This window comes from Ostrinia nubilalis, chromosome 28 (genome assembly GCF_963855985.1).
Source record: "Ostrinia nubilalis chromosome 28, ilOstNubi1.1, whole genome shotgun sequence".
In the NCBI taxonomy this organism is placed as follows: Eukaryota; Metazoa; Arthropoda; class Insecta; order Lepidoptera; family Crambidae; genus Ostrinia; species Ostrinia nubilalis.
In genome coordinates, this window is record NC_087115.1 from 3,345,543 (window position 1) to 3,359,722 (window position 14,180).

Genomic DNA, 14,180 nt, shown 5'->3' on the forward strand with positions numbered 1-14,180 from the left:
AAAAATAAATTGTGTCAATTGAGAGGGAGCTGTTTTATTTACATTTTCTAATTTCACACAAGGAACGGTAACTTATATAAATTTCTGCAAGCCGGACAACCTCTTTTTCACGTGCAGACAATTCACCATCTTCTCAGTCTGCACCGGTGGCGGTTCAATTCCAGTCACCAAGCCGCCAGGAAAAAATCCTTTCTTGCAATACACCACTGACATTCCAGATGATAACCATGGAACCGAACATGGGTGAACCAACCTGGTGAGGGTCAGCCTCAAGCTGCACTTCAGGGCTCCGAGCATCAGCTTCCTGCGGACCAGGGCTGCGATGACCAGCCTTTGGCGGGTCCGAGCTGCGCAGACCAGTTTTCAAACGTCGGCGAGGTTATGCTGCGCGCTGAAGAAGCCGTGGCTGATGGGGAGCAGCAGGCAGCGGTCGAGGACGCCGCACGATCAGGAACGGCCGTCTTAGAAATAACACCCGCTACGTCAGCGTGACGTCATATCGTTCGATCCTATTGTCTCTGTCTTAGAGTGGGAAGGCACGAGAAACCGGCAGCCCGGCGCGCCGCGACACTTTGCTCGAGCGCTTGGCTGTGACGGACGTTCTCTCGGTTCAGGGACTGTGATATTTGTGACCTAGATCATTATTTCTGTCATAGGCATATTTCTTTATTACGTTAATTTGATTTGTGGAATTATTGGTTTCGGTTATGTAATAAATCGATATTTGCTGGTGCCGTACATTAATTTTAAAAAGCACTCTCACCTCTGATCCTTAAGACAGTATAATAATATCAGTGTTACTGGAGAAAGCTTAAATTTTTGATAATTAAAAATTATCAATTTTGTCTACCTATTGAAATTTAAATCGTTCGCATCCTTTTAAACGAAGACTCTACTCATGATACATAGTACATTCCTCAAATATGAGACAAAACCAATGAGTTAAAATTACATTTTAATAGTACTTACATACAATCGTCTTACACTCTTTAGAAGAGCACACTGACACAAATCTATATTAAAAGAAAGTCGTGTTAGTTACTCCACTTTTAACTCAAGAACGGCTGAACCGATTTAGCTGAAAATTGTCAGGGAGGTAGTTTAGAGCCAGGAGAAGGACATAGGATACTTTTTATCCCGTTCGAAATAAAAAAAGTCTGCTTATTTATTGCCATTAAGGCGGAACAAAGTTCGCCGGGTCAGCTAGTAAATAATAAAAAATACTGTCTAAGGTCTGTAGCTAAAGGTCTAAGCTGTAAGATAGAAGAATCTTATAGCCAAAAAGATGGCAGATGCAGCAGATGCCAACGGATTTAAAACTGGAGTTCATATGACTCCTTGTAGACTTGAGTCTCTAGAGCGTCCCTTCCTCCACCATGCGTAAGAATTTTCACAAAAATACTGTCTAAGGTCTGTAGCTAAAGGTCTAAGCTGCAAGATAGAAGAATCTTCTAGCCAAAAAGATGGCAGATGCAGCAGATTTCAACGGATTTAAAACTGGAGTTCATGTGACTCCTTGTAGACTTGAGTGTCTAGAGCGTCCCTTCCTCCACTATGCGTAAGAATGTTTCAAAAATACTGTCTGAGGTCTGTAATAAAAGTCTAAACTGCAAGATAGAAGAATCTTTTAGCCAAAAACATGGCAGATGCAGCATATATCAACTGATTTAAGACTGGACTGGCACCACCTTGCAATGTCATCCTCTCATTGTTATCTGTAATGTAAATTATTTTTAAAATGTATTTAAAAAATAAAATTTTCGTTTTATTATTTCAATAATCTGACCTCTCAACTCAACTACACTACACAAACACCTTTGTTCGCAACTGTACTGACGAAACCTCGATATTATACCGTTCATTTAAGATGGCAAGCTTTTTGCTGCGGTAATGCACTCCAGGTAACCGTGTGTGATGCTTATTGCTCATAGTGATTTTCGATACAGAGCCCCGTACTATCGGGGACTCTTCCGCCTGACCACTTTGTAGAAATTTTAGCGTAAGCGCATCGCTCCGGTCACGTGCTCACCCCGTCTCTAATTGGTTACGCATTTTACTATATTTTTACTACGACCAATAAGAGACAATCAGGGCTTAGGTTGCAATACGAAATACCATTGTGCACTTTATTGTCATACGGTTAAGGTTTAAAACGAAATGTTTCTTTTTCTTCAATCTTTCTTAGTTTTAGGCTGAGTTGCATCACCTAACTTTGACCGTAACTATAACAGTAATCGGTGCTTTTTGTATGGAGTTTGACAGATTTTTGACGTTTGTCAAAGTTAAAGTAAGATGGTGCAACTCAGCCTTAGAATTTTAATAATAGAATTTGGTTACAAACAAATAGATAATGTATTTTTTTAATATTGTGTTTTTATACGAGGTCTGTCTGCTTTTTCCTTTGGCGAACTGTCGACATATTCTCGCCTTTGTTTTTTTGTGAAGTTTTGTGATCAATAACCGATTGATTTTGTTTTGTGTTGACCCGTGCTATGAATTGGACTGTTTGATTGCCTTTTTATTGACCTCCGCGCGATTACTGAACCATGCCTCTCAAAATAATTCTGAATTCTTATATTTACTTACAAACTTATCTACAATAAACATTGTTAACTGTTTAAGTATTATTTAGTTTGAAGTTTAATTGTTATTGATTTAAGACCTTGTGTTTAGACACTTAATGTGCAATAAAAAATTGTATGTGAAATAAAACTAACTTAATATTATAATATTTACGATAACCAATTACCTGGATCATTGCTACCTAGTGCAATATTTGTATTAAATTGTAATAACGTAGTTAGATAAGTGTTTCTTTAAAACGGAAAACAAAAGTTGCTAATGTATTAAAAATAAATAGAAACCTATTATAGGTTTTTATTTACATTCAAGGATTTAAGAAAGTTATTATGAAGTTATCTTACAATAATTGTTTTTAAGCCACAAATATTCCTTAACTCTTTACTAATTAATTCAATAACATAATATTGTTTATAAATTATAAGTTCCGAATAAGTAAATTAAATACCTATTAAATAAGTAAAATTCGAAAGTAACTAACTGTATGATTTTGTATTTCTCGCCTTAACTAGCTAAAGTAATATCACGAGATTTACACTCTTAATCTTAATATCAACAATAATTATAGAAAGGGCTACTTTTTTCTCAGGAAATTGCACAGTTACCTCGGAATGTGCGATACCAATTTTGTGACCCGAGCGGGCAATCGCTAGTTCAAATTTTACACGAAGCCCTATATAATATTTTGTAGCGATTCTTTATTGGGTTTCAAATTGACTAAAATGCGACGTTGCCAAACGAGCGCTACGGATGCGGGTAATAAGCAATACTCAATCCTAAACGCTTTACATAGAGCTTGGTTTGCTAGGGCAAACATCTACAGTGATGCGCCGACGCTGCTTAGACCCGAAACATGAATGAACGGGGGCGTAGCATAATCGAGCGTGTGTGTGCAAACAATTTAGGCCCTTAAGGTGTCAAGGCGTCCGAGTCCCCGATAGTACATACGTTATACATAAATTATGGAAAGAAAACACCCAGACCAATACAAACAAATATGTATGCAATTTTAGTATGATATTTTTATTTATTAATAAACAAAAAGACTGAACAAAATTGATGCGTGTACTGATTAATGTAATTAACCACATGCAAAGCTTTGTGAATTGCAACAACTATAATTTATTATCCAAGCTCTAAATAATCGCTACTACGAGTAACTGATCATAAAATGTTTTTCCAATCGCTCAAGCTCCCGAGGATCTACCGATAGGTCGGGTGACGTAATCTTGAAATTCTTTTAGCCGGCGCGGAACTTCCGGAAGGTCGGGTGACGCCACGCCTCTTTGAACCGTGTTTACTTTGGCAGTTATATTCTATATTTATTCGATTCTAAAATATATTCCCAAAAATTTTGAAAGTTGTTTTAATTTGTATCACTTGGATATGATTTGTATTAGAAAGTGCTGTGAGTATGACGCTTGAACGGAAGGAAGTCAACCTAACCTAACCAACTGCGTATTTCTAAACTGCGTATTTCTATACTGTGTAGCCGCGAGAGCTCTTTGGCGCGCTGTCTTCGGCGAAGTATTGCGCGCGCAGATTTTGACAGCGCGAAATACCTACTTTAGCAGAAATACCAAGCCTTAAAGGTGGATTCAGATTGGTTCTTGTACGTATAATGTACCCTTTTTCTTAAACAAATCTCCTTGCTCTCCCTGGGTTGCTTGGAAGAGATCACAGCGATTCAAATGCGATTCAGTTGCGCGACTGATCGCCTAAATTGTAACGTTTCGACATTTATTTATTTTCCTCTTATTATTTAGTTTTCTGTGGATTATTTATCTACCACATGGTGCTAGTCTTTTACCCAGTCTTAAAGACCAAAAATTGGTTCATTTCCTTAATAAATAAAATAAAATGAAAAAATAAAAAAACTATTCTTCTTATCCTTTACGAAAAATATCTGACGCACTTTGACACTTTGACGTTCATTTAATTTTAATTATGTACCATTGTGTGCGCGAGCGCTAGGAAGTGACGGAAAGTGAAATTGTGTTTCCAAACAGGTTGAAAATTCTGACCCTCTTTCGTCATTGTGCTGTTAAGTAATAGAAAAAAGTGTTTTACATTATCTCAATAAATTCTTTAATTTTTGAATAGTTATAGACAGCATATACCCGCGGACTCGCCCGCAGTCTGTCAGTCGTGATCAATTTTCACACGTTTCGTTTCTTCTTCATAGTTTCATTCCCCATTTCTTCCGATGAAGAAGAGAAGCTGTTAAAAAACGCGACTCTTCCATAGATTTTGTAGAGCCCAGAATTCTGAATTAAGATTATTGACTTGAGCGGGCTTATCTTCTTCTAACCAACCAACTACCTAATTTAATTTTGGGGCCAAAAAATGTCCTTATCCTAGATCCCTTATAAAGCATTTTTACGTCTTAGACAATGAGCCCTTCATCTCATTATAAAATACTGTAAACCCTTGAAAAAGAGGCTGACAATAGTGACTGAGTTTCTTTCGCTGCTTCTTCTCAGCACTAGCCCATTTATTGTGCCGAAGCAGTGGTAGGGTTAATACAGGGACGTGTAGAAGTGCTTTTTGAAAGCTTGAAAAAATAAAATGAGCTTTCTGTGTTTTAAATTTCGTATAATACCACGATAAGATTTTATCGTGGGGCGGCTAGACAATCCTTCTGTTCAAAAAAAAACTTGCCTTTCCCACATTATAATAGTAACCAGAAAAAACGAGTATACCACAGTTTAGTGCTCCCGGAAAGCGACGATCTGTCCTTGACATTATACTGTCTTAATTGTATATTCTAGCCATGTCCGAGCATGGTTTACATGACGCAAACTGTCCATACACACGACCAGTGGCGTAGCTAGGCACCAAGGGCCCTGGGGCAAATAAAAAAATGGGGTCCCACTGCTATTTATCAATTTTTTTATCAATCACTGAACAGTGATTGAAATCCGAACGGATTTATTAAGTTTATTGACTTTGGCTTACTTACTCCTGATACAGCATTCAATTTTTGAATCGTTATCTTCTCTTCTCTTCACAATAAAACGCACAGATCGCTATACGACAAATTGACAACACTACCCCCCACGAGAATTAAGGGGAATTCCCTAGGTATAACTTTCGAATTTCTTCTGGTAAGGATTCGAGGGCCCCCTGAGCTTGAGGGCCCCGGGGCACTGCCCCCTGCCTAGCTAGCTACGTCACTGCACACAACGGCTTATCAAGCTAAATATTGGAATCTTATGCAGCTGGAATAGACGCTGTTTTGCAATGGAAATGTGTGATGGTACGGATTTTACGTCTATTGTGGTTGATCAGTACGTGATGTGGCATATCCTGGAATTGTGGGCAGAATAGTGCGTTTTGTGCGCGAAAGATTTTCCGGGAAGATTTCTTGGGAACTGCAATGTTGTTGTCAGACATAGGAAAGAGGTTTATACACATAGTTGAGCTTTTTTGTGTTCATTCATATACCGAAGGTAGTTTCGTTGCGGGTCCAATGACAGTTTAACTTTCCCCCGGGACAAACTTGACCTTCACTGGTTGGTTTTGGTGGTCAAGCTGTAGATCCTGGCTACACAGGAGTTGCAGCGGTGGGAACGAGAGGTGGGGATAGTCCCGTATACTGAAGTTAAAAGGATACTATAAAGTGCCTCGATGAGTATTTATTAAGTAAGGATAAGGTTATTTAAAGGTACATAGCCGTGTAGTTTTGGCAGAGTAGAATGGGACCATCCCCATTCTTTCTATGGATGTCCTAAAACGCGATTGAGGGACAAATATGCGAACATTAGGCCTCCCCAACCCGTCTGGCCAGCGTGGGGAGTGTAGGCTAAATCCTCCATTTGCCTCTGGTACATTAGAGGGTCGTGCTCCTGCAGTGGAGACTAAATGACCTGACGATGATTGATTTCAAGACTAAAGCGCTGACTTTCCACGTCTTTAAATATATAAATAAACCAGACACATTATTTACCACACAAAATATTTGTCAATTATCGTACAATACAAACAAAATCGGTTTGTGTGTGGAAATAGCACACCTTGACCTCAATAGAAAATTGCGGGTCCATTATTATAATAATATTCAGTTAAGTTCTTTGTTGTCATAAATTGTCTAATTTAACTTTCGTTTTCTTGGTTTTTTAAATGGCAACATAATTGACAATCATTATAAAAATATGTATTGAATTTAATCAGTTCGTATTTTTAGGCATTTCAATTTCTGGTTTAATGGTCCGAATGTTTTTATGAACAATATTTAACGAAAAAGTATTTCGTATGTCTGGTGCACCTGCAATATCTAATGTACCAGAGGCAAATGGAGGATTTGGCCTACACTACCATCCTAGACTGCATCCCACTTAACATCAGGTGCGATTGTGGTCAAATAACTGCCTTGTTATGCATAAAAAAACACCCCACGCTGGCCAGACGGGTTGGAGAGTAAACGCAATAAACAAGCGATTATTTTTATCGATTTACAATTCATTCATAATCATTATTCTTGACATAAACAACGTGTGACATTGACACTTGTGTCGTAGTGTGACATTAGAATTATGATAATTATGTATGCGTTGTTAGTTTGAGCTATTATGTTTTATTACTGTCGACAACGCCGGTGTATTTAAAGTTGAACTCTCGTTTAGGTCTAGGGTTCAAGAGTGTTCAATGCTTTACGTAAGCCTATGCTGATTTCATCCAGCTAATTATTAAGATCGTCAGTCCATCGAGCAGTCGGGCATCTTACGCTACAAGTTTCGGTCCTGCCGGCCCACTGCCACTTGAGCTTATCGTTCGTTTTAGCCAAATGACGTCTACTGCTGGACCAAGGCCTCCCCCAAGGATTTCCATAAGACCGGTCCTGCGCTTATACATACCTAGGTGTACAAAAACTTTTGAACTATGCCCATTACTTTTTCTGCTGAATGACCTCTTTCTAGGTTACATCTCCTATCATCATCAGGTGAGGCAAATGGAGGATTTGGCTTACACTACCCACGCTGGGTTGGGGATTGGAGAGGCTTAAGATCCTCTAAAGAAAGGCCCACTTATTGTCCCGAAGCAGTGATAGGGTTAAGTTATACTGAAGATAAAAGGACATGTAGGTCATTGTAGGTAATAGCACTGTAAAAAAGCCTATTTATTTACCTAAAATAATTGGCTTTTGTGTTACTTTTAGAGTAGGCGCACACCGTTGATTTTTAGTTGGCCAATAGTTGTGCCTGATTTTAAATTGTATGAAGAATCGGCCAAATCGAATCGGCGTAGTGTGCGCACTCCCATACATGCCCATACTGATCAACTGCCCGACTAAACTATCGGCCGACGAAAAATCAACGGTGTGCTTAGCGAGATCAAAGCATCACGACCTTCCCTTAGTCCGCCGAGTGACGTGTAAGTAGTTAGTTAAAATTATTTTTTGAATAATTTGAAACATTCATAATAACTCAATTCAACATACTATTTGGCGGAAATATCGTAATATGTGAATAAAATATTTTATTCACTTCTCGTATATTTCCGGTAGTGTTGAAATATTTTACGATTTGTTGTAAATATTACGATTTGTTACTGTTCTTACAAAAGAACAAATAGTTGCCTTCGGTTTTGGTTGCTTAATGATGGATTTTTTAATGAAAATTATACTTGCAAATGGTATACTGTTGAAACATTGTTTAAATAATTTTAAAAAAATACTCTAATCGTAAATCCGCCACTGACAGATATGTTCTATGGAGAGAACCAGTCAAGAAAATGCTTAATCACTGCATAGAGAACTTTGATTTATAACTACAAGAATGGTTTCATACACAATATAACCATTTTTAAAATAACTTGAAAAAATCGAACTGTCTAAGGTGGGAATCTAGAGGCGACCTTAACGCCAGAAAAATTGTAATAACAATGTAAATAACCATTATTTTAATAGACTTGGTTTGTGTATTTAAATATTGTGTTTTAGAAAATTCAAGTTTTTTTTTTGTGTTAAGCTTCTCAGTTTAATATTTTTATTTTCAGTTGGAACTTATTGGTTGTATTAATCAAATGATAGAGTCAATAAACTCAGCCAGAGAGGAAAAATCTGTGTTGTGATAAAACAACAAACATCATTTGGTATTTCGAATCAATATCGATGAAATCTGATATTAAAATGTAATTTAAAACACAAAAACAACGTATTAATTAGTGATGGGCCGACTATGGTCTTTGCCGACTAACCGACTAGCCGACTAATCGGTTTTCAAATTGCCGATTAGTCGGCCGACTAGTCTGCAATGCCGATCATTCTAATACCTACTTGTCCGAAGAAAGAAGAAATATCTAGATTTCTCAAAGAAATAAGAATATCTAGATTTCTAGAGAGATAAATATAACTTCTTGAGAAATGAAATATCTTTAATATGAGAAAAAATAAAAAGCAACATTACAATCACCTAACAGTACCTAAGGTAGATGTCATAATTTTCGACGGCGGAGGGGTCAGAGGAGTTTACAATATGATCGCCTCATGCTAGGCTAGGATGCGCACCGTGTTATTATAGTATTATACTTACTTATCGACGTCAAAATGTATGGGCAAAATTTCGCTTATCGCGACACGCATCCTGGGCCCATTGATTCCTCTCCACCCTCCACGGTGATGGTCAGCGAGCTGGGGGTGTGGGGGTACCCCCGCCTGCATAGCACGGACTGCCACCACCGTCGGATAGGTAGGGCCCGCCAATTTTATTGCTGGCACAGACTGTGATAGTTGATCGCTTTGTCCGGATTCCCATAGTTCTTCACACTAAGGCGATCGACGGAGCTCAGGGGTTATTTATGTGGGTATTCCTCATCCTTCCGATGAGAGAAGCTCCACATAATCTACCACTTTCCCGCAGCATTTCCATGCATTTTTTCCCCGAAGAAAAGTGTCACAATTTTTATATTGACAAATTACATAAACTTTACACATTTTTGATGATTTCCTGGTAATTTGAACTAATCTTAACTTTGCATGAATTTAGACTGATTGCCAAAATTTTAAATCAGGTGACACCACTTTTTACTGATTTTTTGCAGTCAAAAATGGCTTAGATAAACGCCCTTGGTCTACCTCGTAATCATCTTGGTGATTAAGAGTTTTATTTCATTCACATATTTAATTTTGTAATGCGCCGATTAAAATCGGCAGATTTTGCCGAATAGTCGTCACTAGTCGGCCGACTACAAATGATGCCGAATAGTCGGCTTTCCCGACTAGTCGGCGACTAGTCGGCCCATCTCTAGTATTAATGCAATCGGATGCTAAAATATTTAGAGACGAAAACAACGACGTTCAATCTCGCGAAAGCTTTTTATTTACTTTTTGTGATTATTCGATTAGAATGAATTAGAATTTATTTTCCTATCTCTATTAAATCAAATCAAAAGTAGAGTCCCTTACTGCATCTTTTTAAAATCACATCACCAAAGCGCAACATAAAACGCGTGAACTTATACCATTAAGTCTTGAATTACCAACTTATTTCAAGTCCCCAACGAGGTTTTAACAACTTATACCTTTAAAAAACACATTTCTTTAACGCGATAAGTGTCCTGAGCGGATTTTTCCTTCAATACAAAGGTGACTTTAAACCTGCTCTTTTTAAAGCTCACGAAACTTACTTTGAGCTTCCAATTATGTAAATCACAGCACGACACTCTTAAGCAACGGTGTGTAAACACAAAAAAATATTATCCAATCACTTGGCACGGGAAAAAAATCGCGATACTTGGCGCGGTGGGAGCGAGAACCGACGTGCGCTCGCTCTGAATTCTGAACGCGTACTGAGGCTTGCGCTCGCGCACCTGTCTTTTACACCGCTCAATGGCGGACGGCGTTATGCCACTGTGAGTAATTCTTATTTTTCGCTATCATTTTCCGGTTGAGTATTTTTTTATCTTTAAAACTTGGGAAAACGTTTCCTGTTGAGTAAGTTCGGGATTAGGTCAGTAAGTCAAGAAAGCTTTTACACCTTTGCAATAAGATAACAAAATGAAAGTCGAAGTTTCGATGGCTTTTGGATAAGATAACAAATGAAATGAAAGTGTCGATGTGTTTTGGTGAGTTTTGCAAATGTTTTTCTTATTATTAATTTCAATTTGGAAGTGTATTGAGATGAAGAATCTGTCGAGCTCTGTATATTGACACAAATTAGCCCTCTTATAATCTTAGGCTAGTTGACCTGTGATGATAGTCAAATTATTGATTTCAACTAAGCAAAGGCTTGAATTCTTATGTGGATTCAAAAATTTATTGATTGCAATGAAAATTACATTTGAAAAAGCGTAATTCTTAGGCTGTAACTTTAGGGTACTTAATTTTTTCTCCCTTCGTCATATTTTGTCAATTTTATTCCAAAACCAGTTATTTTTCTGTTTCCTAGTTGTGCAATTTAACAAGTAAGTTTAGTGATTCAAAATCGTAAGTAAATAACTGAGCAAAGATTACATTCGCGTTAACTGTAACTACAAAACTGATAGCTAGTTCGTTTGATGTCGCCGCTCCGTTGTCTTTAATCTTACGCGCATCCGTTTGGCGTAATTCATGAAATTACAGCGCAGAAAAAGTAAAATTCGTGACAGTTATAATTCCGAAATCGCTTCGCTGAAGCGATCTCTAATATTTAATGTGTTCTCAGCCTCAGTGTTATCATGCGATTGTAGTCTTGTGTACAGATATCACTATTGTTTTTTTATTTACTTTATAAAAATAGAAAAACAATTAAATGGTAGAGTCGCTCTCGCATCATGCATTTAGCCTTCAAAGAAAGAAGCAGCCTCCAAGGGATTGTAATAGAATAGAATAAGACTTTATTGACACAGTTCATTCGTTCGTTCGTTTCAGCCAAATGACGTCCACTGCTGGACAGTAAGCACATACAAACAAAAACAACACAATCATGCCTTTTGGCATTAAATTTGCCTTATTTTCCAATTTATTTGGAATAAATAAATTGGAATTAAATAATATTTCCAATAAATAAATAAATCATGATAATATCTGCTGACTATATGGATTGATAAATCTATAAAAACTAATCTACTAGACGCGAAGGTTTGAGAGGATTTGGATATGAAAATAAGTTAACAAAATCAAAAATAATTTGAGTTTTTTAATAGTAACACAAATCCCTTTTACAAATTGAATCTTGTACCAAAACCTTGTACATATCTGAGCAGTTTATCACCATTTCCTGTGATGAGCAAGCTTTTCCTATTGTTTCCTTAAGATATCATAGCGATGTCATAATGATAAAGTTTTGTCTAGTTCCAAATAGCCAACTTGATTCATAGATTAGCTGCAACTTAATAACAACCTAGTCTGGTAATAAATTTACACATCACATTTGATTTTCAATTACATCATCATCAGTTTATGTGCGACCTAAAAAGTAAGCCCAATATTAGTCAAGGGAGTCTTACTTCACTTCATTATCATCATTATTTCAGCCATAGGACGTCCACTGCTGAACATAGGCCTCCCCCAATGCTTTCCATGTTGCCCGGTTGGTAGCGGCCTGCGTCCAGCGCCTTCCTGCTACCTTTATGATGTCGTCGGTCCACCTTGTGTGTGGGACGTCCCGTGCTAGTCCGTGAAAGTCTTTACTTACCGTGTCCGTGTTTCTTTGTCCGTGGTTAATGTATCTCATTCCTAAATAAAAGGTATAATACCTTTTTAGTTATCTGTCTTCCCTTTGCAACGGAGTTAATTCGATGTTATATTTCGAACTTCGCCTACATTCATTTGATTAAATTAACAGTAAGTAAAAGGGATATCCTATACCCGGTTGGGTTTCATTGGAGGCCGAGCTGTAAATCCTGACTGTAGACGAGTTGCAGTGGTGGGAAAGAGAGGTAGGATTAGTCTCGTCTTACCACTTAATTAATTTGATAATCATTTCATATTGTTATGTTTCATCTCTGTCCATTGTGGTAGTTTCATAATTAAATCCCATTCATCATCATTTATCACATAAGTAATTCTAAAGGTGGTCAAAAGTCACGTACCATTGTTTTATCATTCGACGTCAAATTGCTATCCAACACGATGTATTACATAACGGAAATTGTTGGAAATATACATGACATTAAACTTAAGGCAGTATTCGTAAATATTTTCGCAACTGTGAAGCTTCTCCCGAATAAACGTTCGCCAAAGTTTCTAATGATTCCATCCCTCTCACACAATGGTAGATGCCAGCAAGAGTGACAGTGATAAAAGACCAGAAACTACGTAAACGGCATTTCCTCAGTTCCATCCTCCATGATATACTTAAAAAAAATCATGCAATGGATTTGAATTTTCAATAAATTGACTTAAAATAACCCATCCTAACTTTTTAAAATTACTCTACGATCGCTTTGGGACAACATGTGGGTTAATTTTCGAAAGAAACAGCGGAAGAAACTTTGTCACTGTTTGTCAGCCTCTTTTTCAATAAGTTACAAAATAGGTAATTGTAGTTTTTTCACAATTAACAGAATTAAAAATTGATTCAGTTGGTAACTTCCAGAGATTAATTTACAAACTTTTTTTTATACTATTAGACTAGATTAGTACACAGTAGTCAGATTGGGAATAAATTCGGCTAGATACCTCTTGGCGCCGTCCCGCATGAACCCAACCGTGCGTACTACAAATCCGATCCGCCTTTCTCTCTCCAACGGTCGTCTATCTCTCTCTATTGTCCGCTCACATTATAATAGTAAACAAAACATTTGTGCAACAACTAATAGTGGTTTATGCAATTTCGTGTTTCGGCAGTCCGCCGGTGGCCGTGGTAGGAAACCAGTTGTGCTAGGTTCGAATCCCGCATTCCTGAATTGTGTGTTGAATGACGTATTTTGCGTGATCTATTATGTAATGTGTTTTTTTATTTTGTTCATAAGCACACAAACTAGACGTGCTGTCGTCGGTACTAAACTCAACGGAAAATTAAAATTCCAAAAATCCTTCTCTGGAATTTTTAGAGAATTTTGATGAATTCTTTGATGAAAGTGGGAACCCGGGTACCCGGATCTGACTATGAAGGTACTAAAATTTTCAAATACTTCATAAAGAAAGATCTACTTACTTAAATTACTGTATTTTATTGAAAAAGAGGCTGACAAAGGTGACTGAGTTTCTTCCGCCACTTCTTCTCAGCACCCGCCCATATGTTGTCCCGAAGTGGTGGTAGGGCAAGCTATAGTATATTTGGGACGTGTATAAGTGCCCTGGAAAGTGCCTATGTACTGAATAAAATATTTGAATTTGACCAGTCAGCGTCATAATACATATACTCAACATTAAATAAACCGCACCTTCCGCGACGCGAACTTTAAAGATTTTCTTCTGACACAATCATGGTACCCCAACAATATTAGTGTTATTTGAAAGCCCAATAAATATACTTAAAGAAAAATACATTTCATTTCTAAATAAATGATTAACATATACCATAAATGTGACTTGAAAATAGACCTCACTTTGGGCTCACCTCTGGGATCAATTAGACCAATTTTTATGGTTATAAAACCAAATAAAGATCTCACGTGTCCTCTTTAACAGATGGATAGCGATTAATCCCAACTTAACAGTTTTATAGTCATAAAAA

General features: G+C 37.4%; 2 protein-coding genes across 2 annotated transcripts in view; one reads left to right on the forward strand and one right to left on the reverse strand.

The window, feature by feature from the left end:
* Positions 1-10,382, reverse strand: part of LOC135085478 (uncharacterized) — a 78,369-nt gene extending 67,987 nt beyond the window's left edge. The window contains exon 1 of the mRNA XM_063980269.1: positions 10,207-10,382. The gene's annotated coding sequence lies outside the window, so the exon portion shown is untranslated. The remainder of the gene's footprint in view (positions 1-10,206) is intronic.
* Positions 1-14,180, forward strand: part of LOC135085479 (uncharacterized) — a 140,616-nt gene that overhangs the window by 70,945 nt on the left and 55,491 nt on the right. The window lies entirely within an intron of this gene.